At 38.9% G+C, this 26,450-nt stretch overlaps 1 long non-coding RNA gene across 4 annotated transcripts; it reads right to left on the reverse strand.

Moving 5' to 3' along the window:
• Positions 1-133: 133 nt before the first annotated feature.
• On the reverse strand, positions 134-25,396 carry LOC102080394 (uncharacterized). Of its 4 annotated transcripts, XR_001224865.3 has the most exons (6): positions 25,243-25,396; positions 16,265-16,546; positions 16,059-16,167; positions 10,455-10,570; positions 3,434-3,468; positions 134-791 (listed from the first exon to the last, which is right to left on the reverse strand). It is a non-coding gene; the product is annotated as an uncharacterized LOC102080394 (long non-coding RNA). The 4 variants fall into 4 exon arrangements; XR_001224866.3 differs by lacking the exon at positions 10,455-10,570; XR_266559.4 differs by lacking the exon at positions 3,434-3,468.
• Positions 25,397-26,450: the final 1,054 nt, after the last annotated feature.

A 26,450-nucleotide genomic window follows, 5' to 3' on the forward strand; every position in this document is an offset into this window, starting at 1 on the left:
CGGGCTGCTTTTGTGTCTGGAGTTGCAATTTAGATTTAGAAGACAGAGCGGCTGCAATCAGGAAGAGGTGGTAATCAATTTTTCTTGTTTATGTGCACTTGTGTGTGTGTGTGTGTGTGTGTGTGTGTGTGTGTGTGTGTGTGTGTGTGTGTGTGTGTGTGTGTGTGTGTGTGTGTGTGTGTGTGTGTGTGTCTACAGCTGCAGAGAACAGATCCACGGCCATTGACAAATAAGAGGAGCATGTAATGATAACCATTCCACTTTCCTCACTGATACACAGATACTGCCCTCGCTCTTCAGCGCATTCAACCTCTTATTACATGCTGTACATTTTTGCTTTTGTTTTTTTCTTTACACCTGATATACTTTTCAGTCATATGCTTTATGTTTTTTATTTATATATATATATATTATTTATTGCGGTTCTAGGTTTCTTCTACACAGGCAAACTAATTCAGAGACCTCTTTCTCTTAACAAGAACACAATTCAAATTTTCTACAAAAGGGAAATTTAAAAAAAAACGACCTATTTTCAACAAAAAACAGCAAACTGTTTCCACTTGTTATTTTCCAATGCATTGTATTGGTCCCTTAATAAAAAAAAAGAGGTTTATACTATTTACTACACTTTACATTTGCCCTTGCGCACCACAGAGGAAGCACATAAGAAAGTGTTACCAAGTACTTTATTACAGCGTGAGGACACTTGAGCCTGCTGGGTCTTCATTAGTTTTAAACAACAGGACTGCTTTTTGGCAGTGCAGAACAGGTTTTCATGGAGCACCATAGTCCTGTGAATGAGAGAAGGAAGACGGATGAGCAAACGCTAAGGAGTTAGTTTTCACCTTGAACACACCATCACTCTTCTTGACTAATTCTCAGGTTCTGTCTATACATGCAGTTAAGGTACTGGTGCCTGACAGAGAGGCAACAGTGGTATATCTGGCATACAACAAAAAGATCAATCACTTTATTGCTATAGCGTACTACTGAGCATTAAACAGAGCATTAAACAGAGCATAACAGAGAACTGAACACTCTTGAAAGGAATTATCATTGCATTTTTGGCCAAAGTGAAATAAAAATGGATATTTAGAGAGTTAAAAGGTAGGTCTTCTTCTCTAACAGCCAAATTAATTAGATGCTGTGAAGGTAATGATTTGGTTTCCTGTTTGCACGCTGAATGAACAGTTGTAATTATTTCAAAGGCTGAATGGACATGCCTGGTGGAAGCTTCTTGAATATGTCCTGTGGGCAAGACAGCTGAAACCAGGAGTGCTGGCAGCCCCACAGTACCTGTCTCCATAGTGAGTGAAGACTGAGGTGGCACTATGAGCCCCCAGTCTGCTATTAATTCATGCAACTGTCTGGAAGATGAGCTGTGGTGTGAGTGAGAGCACAGTTCTTCCATCTTTACACCTGTAAAATGGATTGACTGAGCACACTGCTGGGAGAGGACCCTTTTTTTTTGTAATGAAAGTTACCATGCCATATATTTCTCTCAGCATTCATTACTGGTCGTTTACTCTGTAGGTCCCAATCACCTTGGTGATGTCCGTTCTAATGTGATGGGCAGAACTAATACCGGAATAAAACCTCTATAGGCTATATGATGCAAGGACAATAATGTGAGTCCATGATGCCAAGGCTCCCTCTCCTGCTTCTCGTTATAGCCAATGTGTGTACACACACAGGGAAAGGACAGGACAGCAGTGACAAACAAAGCAAATAAACTGGACCGTGACATAGGCGGGCTGCCTGAAAATTGTGTAGAAATGATGGAAATAGTTTATTGTGAGATTTAATGACCAGCTGTGTGATGTGGAATAACTCAGAACCATCTAAAAACACATTACAGAAGCAAGTAGCTAGTGGAGGAGGAGTCGAGGCAGGTAGCTGGGTGAGAGTCCTTCCAAACACTTACATTATACACTCTCAATGTTAAAAGAAATATGCAAGCAGAGTTCAATAATCAAGCAACAGCAAAGCAGTCTGACTGTAAAAAGTAATCAAAATTCTTTCTTCGTCTTTCTGCATCACTTTCTCCCAGCTTATTTCCAAGGCAAATGCTTTTCCAGCTACAACATGACCACATCAAATATGGTGTTTCCACGTTCAATTGATTTTAGTTTAATAATTTATGAGCACTACACTTAATACAGTAATGCAGGTCAATGACAGTTTTGTTTGAATGTGTTTTGTTTCGTTTGTAATTTTGCATTTATGCAGCACCACAGGGGATTTTAAATAAAGCAATTAAGATGTGACTGAAGTTCAAACTTGCACCTTTAATTTAAGGGGCTTTACAAAAAATTTGCACAAGCTCTAGGAATTATAGCCATTTTTGTACATTTTAATAAATTTTTCCAAGGTTCAAAAGTAAGTGAACGAACTATCAAGATTTTAAATGCAAAGACTGCTTTTACTGCCTGAAAGAAAGTCAATGACTACTATCTAAAACCATCTGATCTCTAAATGCTGTGTTTACCTACCTGAGATGCTCTGCCAGGCCTTTAACTGCAGTGGCGTATAGTTTCTGCTTGTTTGTGGGTCTCTGCATTGAGTTTTGTCTTGAATGTTTTTCCAGACTCTTTTACATATTTTCTGTCCTTCCTGTTCTTGAGTGTAACCAGTGGTTTGCACCTTGTTGTAAACCATCTGTATTTCTATTCATCAGAACATCTCTTGATTGTAGGCCTTGAAAATGATACACCTACCTCATCTGGGGAGTTCTCAACTTGGTAAGATATTGTTCGTACAGTTTGCACTTCAAATTAATTTGATAAGTTTTGTAAAGTTGAACATTTTCCACAAACTCAAAGGCACTATCCTGCAGTCATTGCTACCATACAGCAGCCTTGGCCTTGGCATCGTTTCTGATTTTCACTGTGACACACACACACGGCTTTCTGCTTCTTTCCACGATGTTCTGTTCCCTTTCCACTTACACTTATACTCAGTTTAAATTGATTCATTTATGATCCATTCATCATTCATTTTCTTAACTACTTAACTAACTTAATGTTCAGAGGGGGCTGGAGCCTCTCCCAGATGACACAGGGCAAAACGCAGTGCACCAATCTATCGCAAAGCTAACAAAGAAACACGCTTTCACATTCACACAAGCAGCTGATTTAAAAGCACCAATTAACCCGGAGCACTCAAAGGAAATCCATGCAGGCACAGTGGGGGACATGGACACAAGCAATAGAAAGGCCGATGATAAACAAGAGACTTAAACCTAGACCCTTCTTGCTCTAAGGTGACAGGGCAACACCATGCCATCCCAACTGATTTACATAGTTGGAATAATTTACATAGCACACGTCATCCTAAAATAATAAGATCTAACACTTGCATTTACGGTAAGCACTGGGCCATAGGTTTAATAACTGCATTTGACATGAGCGATGGTCTGCAATTTGCTGCTCACCTTAACCCCTGTTCACCTCACCTTGCATTCATGATCTGTGGAAAAAAATATTGCACCATTAATACTAGAGCTATCAGTAAAAACTAGAACAAAGTGTTACCCTTTTATTAAATATATGAAAACAAGTTTCAGCCACTTGTGGACAGTGGAAAAACTTGTAAACACAACACCGACATATCACCGACCTTCAAGCAAGTACAGTAAAGTTGCTTATTTACACAGTCAACAGTTACAATATTATCTTTAATTTAGAGTGTGTTTCTAAATCCAATATTCATTCTTTTAGCTTCCAAGAAAAAATATCTGACACTTTGGGTGCTAAATGTTCCACTAAGTTCACTAGCAGATCTTTAATTGTTTGGTTCTGCGGTAGGTATGTGAGCTAGCTTGATGAAAACACATGGCCTGCTGTGGTCAAAAACAGTGCTATAAGCAGAGTACTGAACTGAAACGGTAAAGCTGTTGGGACTGGCAGCTAATCATTGGATGAAATTCACTTTCAAGATCCATAAAGCCAAGGGCAGCTTCAGACCCAGGTGATGATTTTCTGTGTGTTTATCACTCTAAGTGAGTTTTCACCTTTTCACTTGATACAGTGTTATAAAAATATTGAGCCACTTATGAGCTATTGATCATGCAATGGTCATATTAATGCAGCTATAAAAGCAGAATAGTGCTACATGCTAATAGGAATGATATTTATTCTTTTCTTTTTCTTAAAATTAATTTTGGAAAATTTGTTCGTTTAACCTTAGTATGTCTAACCTTACTGGCCTGAGTGCATCCTGTTAACAGGCCCAAGAAGACTCAGTGAATTCTGTTCATTAAAAAGGCATTTGAACTTCATCATTCTCAACTTAATAACATTAATTATAATTCTGACCTTCAAGAGATGTTTTATTATTTTTGCTACATCCGCTCAACTCATGTATTGAAAACAATTATTTCGAAGAATGGTCGCTGACTTTTTTTTCCCCTTCCAAATGCGTCGTGGTTTTATTATTGATAAAGATTCAAGGTTGAGGTCACGGTTAAGGTTATGGTGGTTTTGTACTGTGCATAAACAAAATCCTGCAGGGCAATGCCAAGGCCCACAGATAAGATATAAATATGATGCATACAAAAACAGTACCCTCTCATAACAATCTTTACAAGCCTGCATAGAGCTTCAGAGTTAGAAGTGCAAATGATGTTTACTGAAATGAATGATTAAAAAAAATAACAAGATTTAAAGAAAAGATGCCATTTGTAAACAGACTCGCATGCCCGATGATGCCATGTCATCGCTGACAACATCTTAAGAGATGCAAGTTTACTGATAAGGTGTATTTTTAACTCCGCTACAGAAAATATTCCCTTTAATTGTTTTGCATTCATGCTGAATAATGACAGCAAAGAGGAAACAGATATAACATAACTGCGTACTCCAGGAATCAAAGCCCGTAGAAGGTTAAATCAAAGCTTGACAACTTGCATCTGTGCAAATTAAATTCCATCTAAAAAGCCAAAAAATAAGATACTATGGTTCCATCAATCTGAGTTAGGGAGCAATGTTGTCTCCTTATCCCTTTACAACAGTAATAGATTCGAGTCTTAAGGCAAAACGATCAGCCTGCATCCATTTCTTTGTTTAGGAAAAAAAATAAATGACTGTCACCATTGACAAAACAGACATCCCAGCTAATCCGTTATTGCCAAAATCAATCACAGGCCTTGATTTTTGCTGTATTTCCTCAGTTTGTCATACTAGAAAAAAGGCTGCCCCCTCCAGCCCATCTAAACCCTTTCTTTGTTGACGTGTCAACAAAGGCGGTATTAAAATCCCACAGCAGCAACTTGTTTCAAGTTAAGGTTGACAGGATCTTCCAATTGAAAATCACTTAATGGGACCCTCCCCTCTTCCTTTCATGACTGCTCTGTTCAGTTTGTTAGATCGTTCACCATCAGACAGCGGCAGTGGCTGTCATTGCAGAATGGCACCGTCCTGACCTTAACTCTTTTGAATTCAGTGCCTCCAGGTCTTCCCCGGAGGCTGTTGTGGCATGCTGAGGTGTGCCATAGGTGGTGGAGAGCTGCAGTACCTCAGCTCGTTTTGATTAATGGACCTCTCTCTGCCCCTGAGTGAGCAATTATCAGAGGGTAGGCAAAGTCGTTCATCACTGTAACCAAGCAGCAGGTCGCTTCCACTGTCGAAAGTCATACCTGCAGGGCGAAGGGGTCTACATCCCCCACCACCTCCTCCCTATCAGCCAGCCAGCTAACCCATGTTTGACCAGGAGGGTCTGTCTACAGAAGGTCAGAGAGTTGAGGCTTAGGCTGTATGGAGTCAGAGCATGCCGCCTGCAAGCAAATTAGAGTGCACCCGGTAATTGTTTAGCTGCTATCTGGGTTCTCTTGCATTCATCAAATTCAAGTCTGCATTTTAATGTGAGATCAAGTTTGTAATCAGTCCTGTAGCACCAAGCCAACACACTCATTTCGAAAAACCCCAGTCTGTAGCAGTTAGTGGATGTGTATAACATATGTAAACCTCAGAGACTGAAAGAAAGTGCCACACATTTCTCCAGTGTCTTAATAAATGTGTGGTGCAACAATCAGTTATCCTTTGTTACAGTTTATCCAAAAGGAGTACTTATGAATGCATTTTTTCAGGGGCTCTGCTTGATTCTGTTTAATGGCAATAACGGTACATTTTTATTCATGGAAGATTTTTGCAACAAAAGGTGAATTAAGCACAGAGAACACTGTGGTTTAAATGCACACTGGCACTACAAATATTGCTCATGAGTGTGTCTGCACAGACAGATTAATGGGCCCTTGATCCCTGACAATGATTTGCAAGAAGCTTGACCGCATCATGGTCAAGAATGTTTATCTGTTCATACCTAACAGGCTAATGTCAGACACAACCGTGAAAAGTAAAAGACTCTTTGCACACGCACACACACAGAGACACGTAATACACCATAACAAGCACTGACCTTACTGTTATTGTCCATTAGTGTGACTGACAGTTAGCTCCTGAGGTTTTGTTGCCATCCAGTGAAATTAAATTTATATCTAGCAAGCAAACTCCCTGGTCATTCATGCAAAACTCATAACTAGGCCTTCTTTACTTTAGAAATCTTTTACCGAGCAACATCTATGTGTTTTATTCTGCTCACCTTTTAAGACTCTTGACTTCTTCCGATGCAGAATCAGAATTTGCCACAACAGTTTTTCATTACTTTGATGTTTGCATTAGCGCTAAGGGGAGATGTGTTTACAGAAATGTAAGTAATAGTACTGTCTAATTGCTGGGTCCATTACAGCACTGTCATTGCTATTATGCACCTGTAATCCCTTCATCCGCTGTTAAAAATGCAATTAACAAAATTGTTGTTTCTCTCAGGGACCAACAATTTACCTGAATCTATCGGTCAATTACCGGTTTGTCTTCAGGCTGACCCCACCGGCTAATGGCTTTGGAGGAAGGCCAGAATCTGATTTCCTTTTAATAGTGTCTAATGGGCTGTCAGCCTATACATTATGAATGCAAACTAACTGCGCACAAACCATCCCAACACACTATTATGGCTGGGTTCTATTAATTGATTTCACTCTTTAGTTTTAAGCTAATGGTTTTCTCTTCTTTTTAAGCACGCTGGTGAATCTGTTAAATACTTTCTATTGTTAAAATAGGATTGGGAATGCATTTGAAGTAAAGCGATTTTGTTTGACCGCCCTGTTATCAAATCACTGTGTGATATGCATCCAAAATGAGCAATGTCTCTGTCACATTAATGAGATAGTGTCTCTCTTGCTCACTCTGTCCAAATGAAACGAGGGGGAGAAGGGGTAGTAGTAAAAGGTGGGGGTCGTCTGTGTTTTGTTTTGTCCACGTTTTGAATTTCAAGTGGCCAAAAAAAACCTATTATGTCAGGCTTGCTATTAATTAGCTGATCATTTTTTACTCTGCTAATTTCTTATGAATATATTTTCTACACAAATAAATATATTTTTAGTTGTTTATATTTTGAAGGAAATCATTTCTCTGAGTCTGGCAGCAACAGAGTTTGTTTCCCCACTCGAGTAAAAGCTATCATAAAAAAATCTGGTCAAGACATTTGCTGCTGTGCTCTGGAAATCCAGAAATCTGTGTGCTGCTACCTTGTCTGGCCTCGATCTCACGCTTTCCCCTATATCTCACTGTCTGCATCTTTTGCCATTCCCTTGCCCTCCTTTTTACCATCGCTGACTGTCTTCTCAATCTGAAGCTCACATCTTTATATCACTCCAATTTTCACACGGTGAGATGGAAATTGAGTGGGAGGACTGGGTTGCAGGATAAGATGGAGGTCTCGGAGTGGACAAAAATAAAATCCAATTTCAGCAGAAAAAAAAAAAGAAAGAAAAAAACTCATTGCCCCCCCTCCTACCAGCTGCCCATGCCCATCTTCAGAAAGTCTCACCTGTACATCTATGGAATCTCAAAACCTGGCACACAGCAGGAAGGTAAAAAGAGAAGGTCTGTGCACTACTCTCTCACAAGTGAGCTTGAAAACACACCACTGGCCCTTTTTTCAACTTTTAAAGCCACTACTCACTTCATATCATAATAGGAGATTTACCAGGTGACGCTGCGCTCTGAAGAATTTCTAATGCTCAAAGCTGCAAGTCCAGACCCAAACCATCCAAACAATTTTGTGAGTGAAAAGAGGATGCCAGTACTTTAAAGGGCTTATTTTTTATTTATTTTTTATTCTAACTGAGCTTTGTGATGGGCAGAGGGTTTGATTTGGACAGATGAGGAGCAATAATCTTTTATCAGCTGAGATCCCTTTCCAGGCAGTAAGCCTTGTGCATCTGTGGTACTAAGGATGAATGAAGGGTTCTCACAGAAGTAATAGGCATCTCTCAGTTAAGGAGGGGTCAGCTATAAGGTGAAAGCTTAGTCAGTGTGGACAAGTGAACAGAGAACCGACGGTTTGATGGATAACAAATAAAACAGAAAAGGGCTGAAGGTTTAGATTACACGTGTCTAATTATCTTCTGCTTATTAGAGTCGAGGATTTGTCCATGTCTCAGGCTGGAACGTGTCATAACAGCTTTGCTGAATCAAAATCAGATTTACTCTCCCAATTCTGTTTCTCATGTTGACTTTTTTGTTCCACAACCTTCCAATGTGGGGAAAAACACAGACATCTTCAGATATATCTGGCCAGCAAAGTAAGGCACCATCTACTTATTTTTGGAGTCTGAACAATGAGGATCCTCTAGAGCTGTAATCTAGTTGACTGACAGCAGCACACAATGCCTTTCTCCACTCCTAACCAGAAGACTTTCAGTAAAAGCAATGCAATTCATGAGAAGAGAACATAGATGGGTGGGTTGGGGGTTGGAGAGGTTGCGGGTGGGGTGAGAGAAATGTGCTCAGCCACAAAGAGATAAGACAGAGGGAGGAAGAAGGAAGACAGCAAAGGTGAGAGGAAAAAAAAAAAAATCACAAGATCTTAAAATTTCTTCCTGCTGCACATCTCTGAGGTAGATCCTCAGTCATTTGTGGGCTCAACCTCACTTTCTATCACCGCTACCATGTTGTGTACACACACATTCTACTATTTGCCAACAAAAAGATATTTAAAGATCATCAAGGGGCAGAAAAATAAAAGAGGAAGAACGAGAAGAAGATTCAAAAAAGCTTAGAAGAGCACAATCATTCACTAAGAGTATTTGGCAATTTTAAAAATGATCAAGAGCCACACAAAAACTTAATTAGTTCTTGCCCATGTTTCAGCCCTACGCCAAACTGAATGAATTTTAAGCTTGGTAGTTTTTTTTATACTTTCCTGACAGGCAATGACGATGAATAAGAAATGAGATTTACCAAAGAATCTTCTCGAAGGCAGACTAGTTCTATTTTGCAGCAATTAGAACATCTTTATGATCTTAACACATAACTCATTAGCTTATTCCAACTTAGATTCTCAAATGTTTTAGACTGTTAGGAGTTACTTTTACAAACATTCAGTAGGGAAAAGCGAGTTTAAAGAGCAAACTTAGCCTGCATGCTTTATCCAGAGGGGCAGAGAGGAGGATGAAACGAGAAAAGATATGAGTAAAGCCGGATACACAATGCAGCCCATTATATTGTGTGATGTTAGCTTTTCCTCATGAGGCCTCACTCTAGGCTTCTTTTTGCTGCTTGACATGGCTCACTCAAAATTCCTAAACATTTCCATAAACTCGCAGTTTTGTGGAAGATAATAAAAAGGTCTAATTCAGCAGAAGCAAACAGCACCTGGTGGCCTCAGGCGCCCTTATCTCGCGCAGAGATATGAGATTGTACAGTGTGTGAAACCAAATTATATTTTTGTTTGCCTCAAAGTGCAAAACAATCTTGCCAGCATCTAAGAAGCGCTCAGAAGTAGGCAGAGAAGGGTAATATTGCAGATATGAGGCTATTTCTACAGTTTATCTCTCATGTGAAAAATGCAACACTTAGGCTGTGTTGATGTTAGGGATTCTGTTTGACTCTCAAAGCCTGTATTGACTGAGCTGGAAAAAAAAAGAGAAAAATCCTCTGTAAACCGAACATCCAGTCACAAAAGAAATGAATCTCTCCACATGAACTGATCTGCAACAAAAAAAACCAAAAAACGTGGTGACATGAGTCCAAATTACAGTCTCTGATAACACATGGGTGTGACCCAGGAGGAGGAAAGCTCTCAACAAAATATCAGTTTTGTTCAGAGAGCTCTTTTGTTCAGACGTGATGGTAGTGATAATGCTAAGCTCATTGTCAGGGCTGCTGTTCACAAAAAAAATAAATAAGAAGAAGGAAACACTTCTCGTGAGAGTCCTGGCCATTTATCTTATGTTACATCATTTATCCTTTATGAAGATTTATAGATTCTATTCAATATCTAACTGAGAAAATAACTAATTCCCCATAGTTTGCCCTCCCACATAAACCACTCACAAATCTGCACATGCATGCATATGCAAACACTCGCTAGATGCTTTTTTATAAAATATATACCTGTTGTCAAGGTGTCAGCGTTTCTTATTTCTGCCTCAGATCTGCAGCCTGTGGCTTGGTTTAACAGCTGGTGGGGAAGGAAGCCATCTCTCTTCAATACATACATGTCAATCAATCTGATGTAAAGAACATAAAACAACATTTCACTGACCACTCAGTGTAGTGCAGGGTGTACTGCGGGTCAAGCTAACAGAACGTTCATTCTCTCAGCCTTTTGTTCCTCGCAAGATGAAATTTACGGTACTTAACAAGTTTAAACAGTATAAACATGGAAAAGTACTCACTTTATACTGATAAGGAACAACTGTTGTTTGATAGACTTTTGTAAGAAATGTGTAATGTTATTGAGTTAGTAATATTAGGCATAACTGTAGAGTCCAGTGGAAGCCAAAAAGCTTATGTTTGACTTCAATTATCAAATAAGGTAACATACCACCGCAGTTTTATCAGCATATCAATCAGCTTCACATTCAGTGCTTTGAGTCAGTTTTGCCCTCCAGTTTATAGCAATGTTTCTCCAAAGAGAGAATCTATGTTTTAAACTCTGCTCATCCTTTCTCACCAAGTGTTTAGCATAAATCCGGCTTCTTGGCATCTTTTCTAATCATACATGCAGTGTTCTCTGCTGTCTCTATTATTGTTGTATTTAAATTGACGCGTTGTTTTATGTGTACTGAATGGTTTATTTGATTTTGCATGCAATCTGCATGTTTGAGACCAGTCTCACATCATATTACATGTGTAATTTTCCCCTCAAGCACAACTGAATCACATCTTGGATCTCTCTCCCACCATTCGTGCCATTCCTTCCCACTTTAAAAATTGTTCTAAATTGGTAAATGGAAAACTACTTATATTGACCACTCAAAGCACTTTCACACCACGATTCACCCATTTGTACAGTCTTATTCTATGTACCTCAAGCAGTTTATTTATCTCTTACACAGTGAAAGAAGACATTTGGGGTAATGTAGGGTTCAACTTGCCCGAGGACAATTTTATAAGGCCTTGAAGAGCCGAGATGGCAAAAGTACAGACTTTCTGTACTTAAGCAGTAGTATCTATACTTCTGCTTAAGTACAGACTGAGAACCTTCACAGACATATAGATACCCATGTTTAAAAATACTCCAGTAAAGGTTGAAGTACTGAAGCTATTTTTTTCTCAAGTAAAAGTAAAAAACTACAGCCTTAGAGCTCAGAGTAAGAAAGTAAAAAGTAGCTCCTTGAAGGACAATTCTCCTAACCATTTTTGTAAAAAGGTAACTGAACCTTGCGCTACAATAATATGATATAAAACAATATTAGTACATGAGAATGCAAATATTATTCCAATCTAAATTCTAATTTTCCTGAAAACTTCAATCTGTTATGTAGATAGGAATTTAAAAAAATAACTATTTTCTGTTGTAGAAGGTGACTTTGCCTCTAAGCGAGTACAGCTATCTTGACTGATGTCCATCTTCTGCACTGAGAATATACACTGTCTTCACACTAGACAGTATACATTTGATATAAAGTTGGAATTCAGTGACGTAATCTAAGCATTGTCATCTTAAATGCAAATTAATCTCTGCCACACTTGGTGTAACCGACCTCTGACAATGAACACCAGAGGTACTGTGCGGCAGTCCAGTACATTGCTTTACATTATTGGAAGCTAATCTGTTTATCTTGGACAAAACTACCCAGTACTTTCAAGCAACATTTGAATAACAAAAAGTTAGTATAGCCAAGATTGTTTTGCAGGACGTTTCACAATATGAAAATACATAATTTATCGAAACACACCACATACAAATATAATATGTGATTATAAATTATTACATCTAAAATTTAAATTCCAGCTTATCAAGTGTCACTGAGCTGCCCTTACCTTTAAATCTAACCTCTCTTCTTCTCCTGCCCTGTCTTTTCTTATATCTTTCTCCATCTCAGAGTGAACTTCTCTTTTCTCTTTTCTTTTGTCTCCCTGTGAAATACAGCAGCTGGACCTTTAGCTGGTAACACACTGTGTGACAAACTGCACACAAACAGTTTGTGTGTTTGCTAATGTTTGTTGAGGTGATAGAAATGTTGAAATTACCTGCCGCTGAAAAACGTCACTCCCTTCATACTTCCTTCTACAAAATATGATTAGAGCCACTGGGGAAAAAACGTGGGGACAACAACATTTCCCAGAATTCTGACTTTAATCTGACCTTTTTCTCAGAATTCTGGAGAAAAGAAAAAGAAAGATGTCCTCACTTCCCCCCCCAGTGGCCCTAATACTCTTCCGTACATTTCCTCCGCTTCTGTAGCGATAGCTAGATTCTGAAGTACCACAAACACAATACCTGTACTCCATCCGGACCACTTTAACTCCTGAGTATAAAAGCTAGAGCTGAACCTAAAGTAACAAGCCTGTTTTGAAAATGTAAGGAGTGGAAAGTACCAATGTTTGTTTAAAAATGGAGGAAGTAAAAGCAAAATGTTGTCAGAAAAATACAAATAAAGACACCTAAAAATTGTAATTAAGTACAGTAACAAAGTATTTGTCTTCATTACTTCCCATCTCTGCTGAGAAGACTGGGACTGAACCACGAGCCTATCGATTAGTGGATGACTCACTACACCTCCTCAACCTCAGTCACCCAGGATTAAAACCTAAAACCAGTTTCACTCAGAATATTGTCAGTATTCTTCTGTTATTGTAATAGCATTCAAGTTTCAATCAGTGGTGCCTCCAGATTTTTTTTTTTTATAGGGGTGGTCATATGGGGGCCACTAAAATATTGGGGTGGCACACCAAAAAAAACAGAATTTTTGTTGTCAAATATAGGTTACTTGAAAAATATGGCAAAAGAGAGAAAGAGAAAAGACTATACTTAGTTAATTTCCTGCTATTAAAGTTCACTGAAAGTAGGTACATATGAAAACCAAATAAGATTTTGAAATCTATAATAATCTATTTTAAGCAGTAATAAATAACAAGTTAGTGTTTCAACTCATTGTAGAATGTTTTCCTCTCGTGGCCATGTTTATTAGAATTATTACTGACATAGGACAATCTTCCCAGAGGGGCCCACTGGAGGGGCCAGCAAATTTTTTTTTGGTTTGTTTTTTGTTTGTTCAAATAAATTTTAACATTAGATGAAAACCCTGAGTAAATACAAAATGCAGTTTTTAAATGATGATTTTATTGTTTTTTTCTTTAACTTTTAAGGGGAAAAGCCATACAAACCTACGTGGCCCATTGTGGGAAAGTAATGGCGCTACCCAAAAAGACAACCGTGGGGTTTCTCCAAATTGAATTTAGGTATGGCTTTTAATTTTTAGGTGCAGTTTTAATCACAAATGATTGGTGCATTTAATTTAATATTCTTGAGTCAAACATATTAGGAAGTGAAACTGATGTTATGCATACATCCATAATCTCTAAATGAACAGATGTAGGATTTGAGACTTTTCAGCAATGTACAGATCGTTCTCAGGTAAATAAGGGCTAGAAATAGAAATTTTGACTTTGATGTTGACTGACTACTAACAGACAGCTTACATACTGTAAACAGGCCTGATCTGAACCATGTCAATGTTTGTAGTTCACTCTGTGAGGTCTAAGCCATTCGGAAAGAGCTTGAATCTGGATTACAACCCAAACCTCATGTTTTGGACATAACAAAAAAACCTTAATGGGAAAAATGTAAATACTTTGTGAAGTGTTCCTTATAATTGACTGTTGTTGTTGTTCCCCCCCAAACACACACACACACACACACACGCACAGACTCTCTCTCTCTTTGTGACCCTGCGGTGGAGATCACTGCATGAACTCAGGAACACTTCTGTCAGTAAACACAGTTTGTTGAGCCTCCATATGCAAGTGTGTGTTTCCACACAGTGTCTCCATCAGAGAATCTGTTGCTTATCTCAGCAAAACAATGCCAAACAAAGAGTGCTAAACTGGCCTCTTTGGAATCCACACTTTGCTGCATTATAAAATGAAAAATTCAACAAAGGAGGCCCCAACAGTGGAACAACTGAAACTCTATTTCAAGCAAAGATGGGAAAAACAGCCTAATAACTACAGCTATTAGTCTCCTCCGTTCCCAAACACAGAGTGTTAGAGAAGGGGTGATGCAACACAGTGCTATATGTGCCCTGTCTCAGCTTCTCGGAAATGTGTTGCTGTCACCAAACTCAAAATTAGATCTAGACCTTTTAAAAAGTAAAGGTCTCTGTTTCAGCATTCGGTATCTTTTCTTTGTACTAGTTTAAATTAGTTACTGGCATAAATACATTTAGCAAATACAGTGGAACCCCGACTTACGAATACGCCATTTAACGAAAAATTCAAGTTATGAAGGCACTTAACGGCAATATTTCTGCCTGTGTTCAGTGTTGCCAACTCCTCAGTAAGGAAAATCGCTATTGGCTGTCCTAAAAGTCGCTAGAAGTCGCTAAATGACGTCATCGCCTAATTTGCATAATTGGTCACGCTAATGTAATTGTAACCTACGTTGTTGGAGAGAAAAATAACATCGTGGAAGAGACATAAAGTGAGTAAAAAACGTCCTAAATGCAGTTAGAATTTATTTAGAACTAGAAATTAAATTTCTTTTAGTAATTATTGTTTTTTAATGTCACAATTCCAACCCTGCTCCTTTATCCGGGTTTGGACCGGCAAAAGTGACCCGAAATTGGCACTCTGGTGGAGTTACTTTGTGTGTGTGAGTGTGTGTTTATAAGTAGTTTTAAACCTTGTGATCCACAAAACAGCATAACAGTAAAAGAAGAACTGACTGTGTTACAGTCAGTGTGGGAGCAGCGGCTCATGCGCGATTCATTTGCCGTTTGGACGCATAGGTGTGAACATCTCCTGCCCTGATAGCAGCTGGGGGAGGACTTTGGCACGGGTGAGGTGCCCACGGCAGCACCGCTGCTTGTTGAGAGTAAGAGCGATACGCGTTTTCACGTCAAAAAGTCGTCATAAATAAGTCTCCAATAACACCAGAAAAAGTCGCCAGATTTGTCGCTAGTGGCTTTTTAGAAAAAAAAGTCGCTAAGGGGTCTGAAAACTCGCTAAATATAGCGACAAAGTCGCTAAGTTGGCAACACTGCCCGTGTTACAGCAAATGCCCGCGTAACGAAATCCGCTGGCTCTGATTGGCTGAGCCCAGAATGCCTACAATGCCTTCCGAATCATGTGACAACCCCCTTGGCTTTCGTACTTGCGCTTCGCTGTTCCACTTGAACGATGTATTGTTGTTGCAGTTAGCAATTAGCCTATAGCTTATCGTTCACTCAAAAGGCGCGATGGGTGCTTCGACTTACGAAAATTTTCGACTTACGAAAGACCCTCAGGAACTAATTAATTTCGTAAGTTGGGGTTCCACTGTAATTACTTTCTACATAGTGTACCAACTTTTTTTGGTTGTGATAAGGAGGTAGGATTGGGGGATTTTGTTATAGTTAATCTGATCACTAGGACCCTTGGTAGGTAAAACTTCAAGGCAGACAAAATACCTCAAATAAAAAGTGCAGCACACTTAACATTGACATGGACAATCCTCTTATTAGCAGAATTAGCAAAAAAATTGATCATTTGTTCCTAACTGAAACTTACCTGGTAAAGCTTTCTTTTTCTTTTTCATTTTCTTATTCTCTAAGTCAGTCTTTTGCCTTTGGTTTGTCAGACAATCACTTGGCATGCTGTTGTGGACTTGCTACTGGTTCTACAACAGATAAAAAACATCCAAGTTAAATTTAAGTAACCTGAAGTAAATGCACAGGTAAGAATTATCACAGTTGAATTATCACCATTATACTTACTCTGTCTCCGTTATGCTTCTGTTTGTTTGCTGGAAAAAACCAAGACAGTTCTCTACCAATGTGAGGCAGAGATAACAGAAGGAATAGCTGCAGTCTGCAGGACAGAGGCCAGTGCACACATCCATACACATCTGGCAGCAGATGTCACAGCAATGGTCAGAGCAATATCTCCAGTCCTCGCACATACAGCAGCAGCCACAAGACGGTTTGCATTCCTCCTCACTTTGTAGGCAGGAGCTGGAAAGCTTGCAAGACTGTAACCCCATGGGAGTGCCTGCCTGCCTGTTAAAACACAGAGACACCGAGAGATGAGATATTGGAGGAAATCACTCTCTAGAAAAGCGGTCTCCTTTTAAAGTCCAGAACTGGAATTGAGGATGTATATAAAAAGGAATTCTGTGGAGACAAAGATGTTGATAATTGGCTGTCAGCCTGTCCTGAGCACTGTACAAGCTACATGCTATTTCGAGTCACGTCCAAAGTTCCTGCTGCATGCAGTGTTTTTGTGTGTGTGTGTGTGTGTGTGTGTGTGTGTGTGTGTGTGTGTGTGTGTGTGTGTGTGTGTGTGTGTGTCTGAGAGGGAGAGAAAGTGCGAAAGAGAGAAAACAGTTTGGCCAACTTTTGGATATAATGCTTGATGTCACGCTTTATCCCCTGGGGCTTTTACTCCAGTCTGTGCCATCATCTCTGACGTTCATAAGACAAGGGATGAAGTCTAACCTTCAAAACACCATGACAACCTCAAATGTCACTACAGACAGAAGTTTTCTGTTCTTAAAAATCAAAAATGTCCATAAGTAATAACAAGCATTTTGTTTCCTGCTAAGAGTGTGAAATTATAAAAAACAAGCTCTTTGTTAGGCCTACTTGTCATGGGGCCTACAAGACAGATTCTAATAAACAAGGATAATGAGCAATGCACCATGAATGAGGAAACAATTAGTGATTAGAAATAAAACACTGGTCACACTGAGGAAGAAAAACTTTTTTTTTTTGCATCGCTTAAAAATTAGAACTCTGTTTCTAGCAAATAGAAAGAAAAAAATCTCAAAGCTGATCCCTTATTTCTCAAGAGATCACCACAGCAGAGGGATCCACGTGTTTGATTTGGCACAGATTTAGCACCAGATGCCCTTCCTGACACAACCCTCCTATTTATCCATCCTTGGGGCCAGAAAAAGGAGTACAGTAGCTTGTGACTGCAAGGACTGCATCTCCTCCTGATCTCAAACCGAGGTTCTTTCACATGTAAGGCTCTGCTGCTGTACACAATGGGGTCACTTACATCTTACAATGCTGTGATTGCAGAAATTCCCCAACTCTCTATGAATGGTCCTCATGGCCATTGACCAGTGATCTTTGATCAATGGTTGGTGACCAGTGGCCATGACAATTTGCATATTAATGATCAAGGAACTGACCTCCCAGCCCATTGTTCATTCAGTGGGCTAGTTTCAGTTTTTGTGCAAATGTACTGTTTATAAGATTGGGGAAACCTGCAGTCAGCTGACACTGAAGAAGTCACTTGGATGAGTGACAAAACGTTTCTCCCACTGAAAACGCTACGTCCAGATGAACAGAATCAACCTTTTGGGATTTACTTACCTGGATGACTGAGCATGCACCAAGACAATGGGGTCACTACTTTTGCATTTACTAAATAAGATGTTTTAAAAGTAAGGAATGCACAAATGTATCATTTAGATATGAAAAAGAAAGAGAGAGACACTTATTTGCACACTGAAAGTTGATGAAATCAGAGCTCCTCTGTGTCACACTGATAACACCCGATGAGCATTACAACAATCAAGAGTCAATCACATTAATGTCAAAACACACAGTCAATCATTTGTGCACTTTTGAAAAGTGCAGTTTATGTTGCTGTTGCATTAAGAATTTAAGAAGTCTTTTTTTTAATATCATGAATTACATGTCCATGTAATTCATTCAGTCATCAAATGCCTCCAATCTGGTCATTTTGGATTTGCCTGAGTATTTTCCAAGGGAAAGGCAGACTTCTAATAATAATTATGTTAAAATTCAGGTGGCTGCTGTCATTAGTTTTCTCAAGGAAACTATTTAATGAGATCATGGCAGGGGTGTTTTTAGATGGGGTTTTTGTAGCTTTATCTAGAAAACTACTTGAGCTAGGTGCTTCAGTTTTTTTAGGGTACATATCTGTACTATCACTCTTTGAATATAGACTGTCAGGAGTATAGCTCAAGGTAACATAGAATGATGGATGCTTGATGTTTCTAAAATATTAGATTTACAGTCTCTGAAAACAGATTTGGAGGCTTGTACCTTTTTTATAAGTAGGGGACTTATACTTTATTTACAGCTTCTTATACAAAAGGTGCATAATATTCTTCAAATCAGTCCAAATCGGATGAATGATTTCACAGATATTAAAACTTGAATATGAAGAAATCCCTGCCCTGCACAATAGGCCATGCAGAAAAATCCAGTATACAACGTAGGAATTACCATAACAAAGCCAAACACGCAATTTCCGACTTTCTGTAAAAAAGAAAATTGTGCAAGTTGTGCCTCAAGCTATTAGCTAATAATTGCCTTTTTAACAGAGCTTCACCTTTGAAAATGTCTTTTGCTGTTTGTAATATCAAATCATTCTGGTTTTCACGACTCCTTCTTTCACTGATAATTGGAAATACACACTCAAATTGTACAAAAATGAAATGTCTCAGCATTAAGTTACCCACAATAATCTAAAACAAAATTTTACACCTTTTGTGTTCAGCGGTCAAAAGAAGAAGCCTTAATTACTTTGTTTGCCTGCTTGTCAAAAACACACTTCTTTCACAAATGCAGTAAAAATGTTATAAAACGCACCAAAACCTCAGGTTAATTTTAATTCAGTCTTGGACAGTTTCCGTTTTTTCTTCGGCTCAGTTTTTGCCAGCTAAGTTAGAGATACTCTAGACTTGTAATTGTGCAATCTCTTTCCTGGCTAACTACTTTTGTAAAGGGGTGTAAACCAAAATTTACACAAATTGCCTTTCTTCTTCAAGCTCCTGCCCTAATCATTCAGTGTGGCTATCCTCCTATTCTCCACCTATAAGCTTTCTCTCCACCTATCACGCTATCTGTTCCCTGTTGTCTGTTTTTGTTTTCCCACTTATTTGATTGCTTCCCTGCCCTGATTAGCTTAACCTCATCAGTTCATCACTCCACCTTCCTGCATTTCTTCTGGACACCTCCTTGTAACCTGCATAGTTTCCCTGAGCTTTTGCCATCAATTTGGTTAGATTTATTTTCCATTTACTGTTTTTACGTTGTTTACTTTTTTATTGCAACTACAATAATTCTTTCCCATTTGTGTCTGCACTTGGAGCCATTATTAAACTGAACCTAAACCCTTTGGTCCAAACTAAGAATTCCAGCATTCTGTAGTACCTTAAAAGTGAAATTTAATGATTTTAACTAAAACACTAAATGTTATCAGTATTTTTACCAGAAGCTCAAATGTGTCATTTATCCATTGATATATGAAAAACTATTCAAAGTACTAACAGAAAAGTCTGATTGTATACACATCAGACTTGAACATTCATCTGAGAATTTGCACTGTCATAGTACGCTAACAACATCATCATCAAAACACCAAATGAGGAAAAAGGCAATGCTAAAAAATAAAATAAGGGACCACTCAATCTTCGCAGTATAACACAAACTTTGTTAAAAATCAGTGATATCAGTTTATCCAGTTAGGAAGGGTAAAGCATTGTGAATGCATTTCAGCTGCTTTGTTTAAAATAAGTGAAAATAGGTCTAATGGAGAGGCAACAACAAGACAACCCTCAAAACTGACATGGTACTTGCAGTTAATTCAGCCTGCACAGGTAGTGCGGCTTGTCCAGGTTGGCAAATCCATATTTACCATTGCAACGAGGTTTGCTTTCTCTCCCAGCGCAGTATTACAATTCTAGAGGAGGGCAAGCAGGGTTGTAGAAGGGCATCAACCCAGTTGAACAAGAAGGGACAGGAGGAGCACTGTCAGAGCCATAAAAAATTGCCTTCAGGAGGCTATGCTGGAGGCTTTATGTTTCTGATCAAATGATGAAGATCAACACCAAAAGTGGCAGATCCCCTACTGATGTACTATTCTCTTCACAGATGAGAGCAGGTTTAAAGTGAGTTCCTGTAAGAGGTGTGAAAGGGTTTGGAGATGCTATGGCTACCTACAAAATCAGGGCCAGTGGGTCAGTGATGGTCTGAGCCCTGTGCCGTATGCTTAGAGAATTACACAGACTTCTGCATGCTAGCCACCGGTACCCTGACTGGCATACAGGTACAGGGATGAAACCCTCAAATTTATAGTAAGACCTTATGCTGGTTCAGTGGCGCCTGGGTTTCTCTTGGTGTAGGAAAATACCCAGCCTCATGTGAACAGAGTGTGTGGCAGTTTCTGTATGACAAGGTCACTGTATCTCACATTCCCCAGACCTGAATCCAACTGAGACCTTTGTGATATGTATTGGTGAATTCTCCACCAGTCGAGGAGCTCACTGATGTTAGACTGAAGTCTGGGAGGGAATCCCACAGGACACCATCAATTGTCTCCTCAGGACCATTCCCAGTGGCTCTCAGCAGTGCATACAGGCTAGTGGGTCCATACGCATTACTGAGAAACTTTATTTGACTGGTTAGATCAGTCGGTGATTTAAATTCTCAACTTTGATTTTTCGTATGATTTTGAATCAAGTCCTCAAAGAGTTGGCGATTTTAGTTCCCACTGACCATATCATTTTCCTCTCAAACTACACAATCAGTAAAGGATTTCAACTTTTTTCTCCTTTTGTAGCAGTGTATTAGCTCAACACACTACTGCAGTCTACAGAAAATGAATACTATATCAGTCAATTCATCAAAGTTAGAATAGCTTTCTTTCAGTTTGTCCTACCACATTTAATTTTAACAAATCCTCAAGGCTCTTAAAATTAATCATTTCCCTCCTAAAACATTGACTCTTTGATTAAATATCCTCAATAGCTAACAGATCGCCTTTATATTTTTACTTACATATTATACCCTCTTAGGAGCTACGCTCATCACGGTTAATCAAGGACAACGAACAGACTACATCTGTTCACAGGGTGAATCTCCTGACATTTTGTTATTTGCCTTCCTTCTCCTCTCTGTCATTCTGTCTCCTTTTCTCGCTCTCTTTTTTAGACGCACACACATTCTTGTTCCCTATAACACAAATGTCAGCAGGCTGAGTCTGACAAGTGAACGACAGTGAAGTAGATTTGACCTTGACGGCTCTGAGAGTGAAGTGACAGTAATAAAAGGCTGTAGTGAGCTATTGTTGGCCCTGGGGCATCCATTAATGAATGACATGAAACAGCCGTGAGATTCGGGGACAGGAAGGGGTGGTGGAATGATGGAGGACAGATGACAGCAACCCACACACGGTCCTCACCTGTGATGAGCTCAGCTAGCACCGCGCACAAGGTTCACACTTGCACATGCACTTGATAGCACACGCTCACATGCTGATGTGCATGCAAGCGCACAAGCAGTTGGGTGTTAAAAGCACACAGCCACCTACCAACATGTGCCGCATTCTGTCAAAAGGATGTTTACTGTAGAATAAATCACCAGCTATTTCAATATATTATTCATGTGCTAAGCAGACCCCTCTGCACCAGAGGGCAACTTACTTATTTTTTTCTGCTCTCACTCATGCCTGGATCATACATAGATACAAACCTCACTGACAATGTAATATATTTGCCATATCATCCTGAGTGTGGAAATAAGGGATCCAAGGATCTTATATACAAAACTGTCCAAGCGTAACAATAGTTAGAGTTCCTAATATCTTGAGTTGTTCTTTTTTATCAGGATATCAGGATAATTATAGATAATGAATTGATGTGGTGGAAGTGTCAGACCACTAATGGAATGCAGTACTTAACCTCTATAATCCCTCAGTGCCCTTCACTTAGTGTCAGGATAATTAAATTACTTCTGGTGATACCTTTTTAACTCACAAACACCATCTTATACACAGTGATAGTACAAAGAAAATAAACCCTGTTTCAGTTCTAAAGTCTTACATATTAAGACATATGACCCCAATTCCAAAAATAAACTTGGGAAACTGTAAATAATCAGAATGCAATAATTAGCAAGTCTCATAAGCCCATGTTTTATTCACAACAGAACACAGAAGTGCTATCAAATCTTTAAACTAAGAAAATGTACAGTTTTAAGAAAAATATTAACTCATGTTGTTGTTGTTGTTGATGGCAACAACATGTTTTTAAAAAAAGTTGGGACAGGGGTGACAAATGGGTGGAAAAGTGAGTGGTGCTAAAAAGAAAGAGCTGGAGGAGGACTGCAACTAATTAGGTTAACTGGAAGCAGGTCACTAAAATGACTGGGGTATAACAGAGAGACAAAGACCCTCAGCAGCACACATATACAGAGATCCATCAATCTGCAAAAAAAAAAAAAAAAAAAATCTGCAAATTGTAGCAATTTTGGAAGTGTTCCTGAATGTAAAATTGTAAAGTCATTGAACTGAATCATCCACAGTCCTTAATATCATCAAAATATTTCAGCAATCTGGAGAATTATCTGCATGCAAGGGAGCAGGTTGAAAATAAGTTTTGGACTCCATGATTTTCCTGTCCTCAGAAAGCATTGCATTAAAAACATGTATGATTCCATCTTGAGAATCCTTGCGTGGGCTCAGGAACAATTTCAAAAATCCACAAACGCTATTAACCTGAGCTTACTGAATGAAAAACTCCATTGTTATACTTTGTCTCCATATAATCCCTCAGATATACCACATGTTGATATACAAGTTATCTTATGCACACAACGTATTCTGTGACCCTGGTAGATAACTTTTACTGATAAATATTCTAGTGTTGAAATCTCTTTGTTATAGGAACAAAACAAGAAACATGCACAGTTGTGTCATGCTGTTTGCATTGCTGCTTGACTCCTTTGCCAAGGTAAATAAAATTCATGAAGACAACATTGTTGTGTGCATCTCCATTTATATCAGACTTCCACAACATATTCATTTATGCTGAGGTCCCACAACAGCAATTCAGTGGAGTTGTGCTGTGGACTCTCACTGGGCCATTGCTACACTTGATTCTTTTCATTTTCAGCCATTCTGTTATAGATTTGCTGGTGTGCTTGGGATCATTATCATGTTGTTTTAGCCAAGCTTTAACTGTTGGATGGATGGCCTTACAGTTAATTCAAGAAAACATTGCTATACAGAGGAATGACTCAAGGTTTTGTTCCAGAAGTCTTGTGGTTTGTTCCGGTGAAACTTTGCAAACCTAAGCCATGTTGTCACCTTCTTTTTAGAAAGACAATACATTTATTTCTCATACTTTTTCCAGTAACTCCTACAAACAAGGCATACTTTTTCAGTCTTTTCCTAATTTTACTGTCATGAAGATTGTCATTCGACATGCTAACCGAGGCCTGTTGAGTCCGAGATGCAACACTTCTGTATTTTGCATTTTTATTTTATGGACTGACCTTGGAAAAATTTTTCCTGGACATCTGCTTCTGGGAAGAAGTAGATGTTTATTACAGAGATTAGCATCCAGCACCAATTGCGGCTTCTGTTCTGCAGTGGTTTGAATCATGTGTGTTTAATAGACTCCATTTTCATGCAAATGGGGTGTCTTCTTCAAACACTGAGTTTAATTAGGGAGCTGCACAGGTTTCAAGTACTAGGATGAATTCTATTTACTTTAGACGTGCTTTCCTAAGGCAGTATCATTCAAAGGCATAGAATACATGTGTGCTTCTATGCAGATGATACCCAGCTTTGTTGATCTATGAAGCTAGATGACGCCTACACATTCCTGCATTTTATTAAACTGCAGAATAGTCTTCAAAGACCTGACATACTGGACTCCAGTAACACTGTGCAGCATCCTGAAGTCATTTTGACCAGGTTCTATCCTTCAATGTGCATATTAAACAAATTTGTAGGCCTGCTTTCTTACATTTGCACAATAGCTCTAAAATTAGAAATATCCTGTGTCAGATGATGAAAAACTAGCTGCTAGGTTGGACTATTGTAATTCATTATTATCAGGCTGTCCTAAAAACTCCATGAAAAGGCCTTCAGTAAACCCAAAATGCTGCAACCTTATATTAAAGACATCACAGTACCATGCCACCACAGTGAGCACCTATCTTTAAGACTGCTCACTTACTTGGTTTCCTAGGGTATTTAAAAGTAGAAACGGAGGCAGAGCCTTCACCTTTCAGGTTTCTCTTCTGTGGGACTAGCTTCCAGTTTGGATTCAGGAGACAGACACCCTCTCTACCTCTCCAAGGTTAGGCTTAAAACTTTCCTTTTTTGATAAAACATATAGATATAACTGGATGAAGTGACCCTGAATACTTCTTTAGTTACTCTGCTAGGGGCTTCCCATGGTACACTGAGTGTTTCTTCTTCACGTGCTATAGGCTTAGACATCAGTTGGGGGTGCCCAAACTAAATGGGGGCGAAGGAAGGCTGCCCTGCCCTGAGCCTGGAGGTTTCTTCCTGTTAAAAGGGAGTTTTTATTTCCGACTGTCTTTAAGTGCTTACATCAAAGGGGCTCATGTGATTGTTGGTGTTTACTCTGTATTATTGTGCAGTCTTTGAGTTACAACATAAAGTGTCTTGAGGCTATTTGGAACTAAATAAATAAAATTCAATCAGATATTCTTTCTTATTGTAGGATGATGACACACCGGAATGCTCCAGACCAGCAAAAGACCAATACTTCTGTATTTATAGACGTGCTCACACTTGTTGATGGTCAATTAATTAAGTGTATTTGATTAGAGCGTCTAGTTGCTACCCAATGTCTTAATTTGTATAAAAACAGTATGGGTGTGCCAAATGGAGTAAAGAAATTGATCATGCGGACCCAGAATGTAGACTCAGAGGACAGAGAGGAAATAATGAAACTGACCTGCATTGTAGAAACAGAAAATTCATTTTGCAGGTGAAAAAAAATTAATTCCAAGAAATCCTAGCAGCAAGTGGCCAAACAGAAAAAGCCCCCCAAAAAAGTCTAGAAATCAAGTGAGAGAAACATACAGTTCAACACAACAGACTGAAGAAAACTGAGGGCTTAAATGCACACAAATACTCAAACGATAAGGGGTAACACCTGGGGAAAACAAGACACAGCTGAACCGAGCTCAAATAACTACAACTAAAAAAGGCCAGAGAATGTAAACAGAAAATAAATCAATACATACATTAAAAAAAAACCTGGAAATATCTCTAAAAAGGTTTAAAACTCAAGACTGCAAAAACTACAACAAATTAAGAATCAAACAGACACAATAAATAGCAGAAACAGAAAGCCCAAAATTTCAAAACACTGGGTCACAGACTCAGAATCATGACGGGGTGTACTTAGGTTTTTCACACACTGCCTCTGAATTTTTGCCAAGGTTTTGTGAAATAAATAATGACATGATGTGATATGCCATACATGTTCTGCGCAGCTCATGTGAGATATTTATCTAAAATGAAGACCTGCTAAGGACAAGATTTTTAATTATGTCCATATGTAAAACTTTTGAATTGATATACGACCTACTTACCTTTTTAACATGACTGTATGCATACTCCTTTTAGCAACAGTATGTTGGCAAATTCAGATACATGGACATAGTATGCACTTCTGCTTTATGTCTATATAGCACTATTTCATTACCTCAGTACGAGAACTAACAGTGCTTGGCATCTTGTTAACAATTTGCCTCCACTACCTGCTTTGGGTGGATGGCTCAAGAAAAGCAATGAGTAAGGGTTTAAACAGTAAAAATGGTGAGAGATTTACTGAACCTGTCAGAGAAGATGTGGCAGTGCTGTATGAATTACTATGGTGGGGAGGGCACAGGCGACTCCAGCATTTCATTGGGATTGGCAGTACACTCATATTTTACCCCAGCACCCCCCCCCCACACTCCACTCCACTACCTACTGGTTTGTGCTCCAGCATCCAGCATCGCACATCTCTTCATCACTTCTATCAACAGGGTGAGAAGCCAGACCTAACAGGCAAGTATGGATCATTCAGTGATAACAGAGAAAAACTGAAAAAAAGTGAATCAAAGCAAAGAATGAAAAGAAAAAAGACAGAAACAGGTAATTACATATGGTAAT

This window comes from Oreochromis niloticus, linkage group LG4 (assembly GCF_001858045.2).
Source record: "Oreochromis niloticus isolate F11D_XX linkage group LG4, O_niloticus_UMD_NMBU, whole genome shotgun sequence".
Classification (NCBI taxonomy): Eukaryota; Metazoa; Chordata; class Actinopteri; order Cichliformes; family Cichlidae; genus Oreochromis; species Oreochromis niloticus.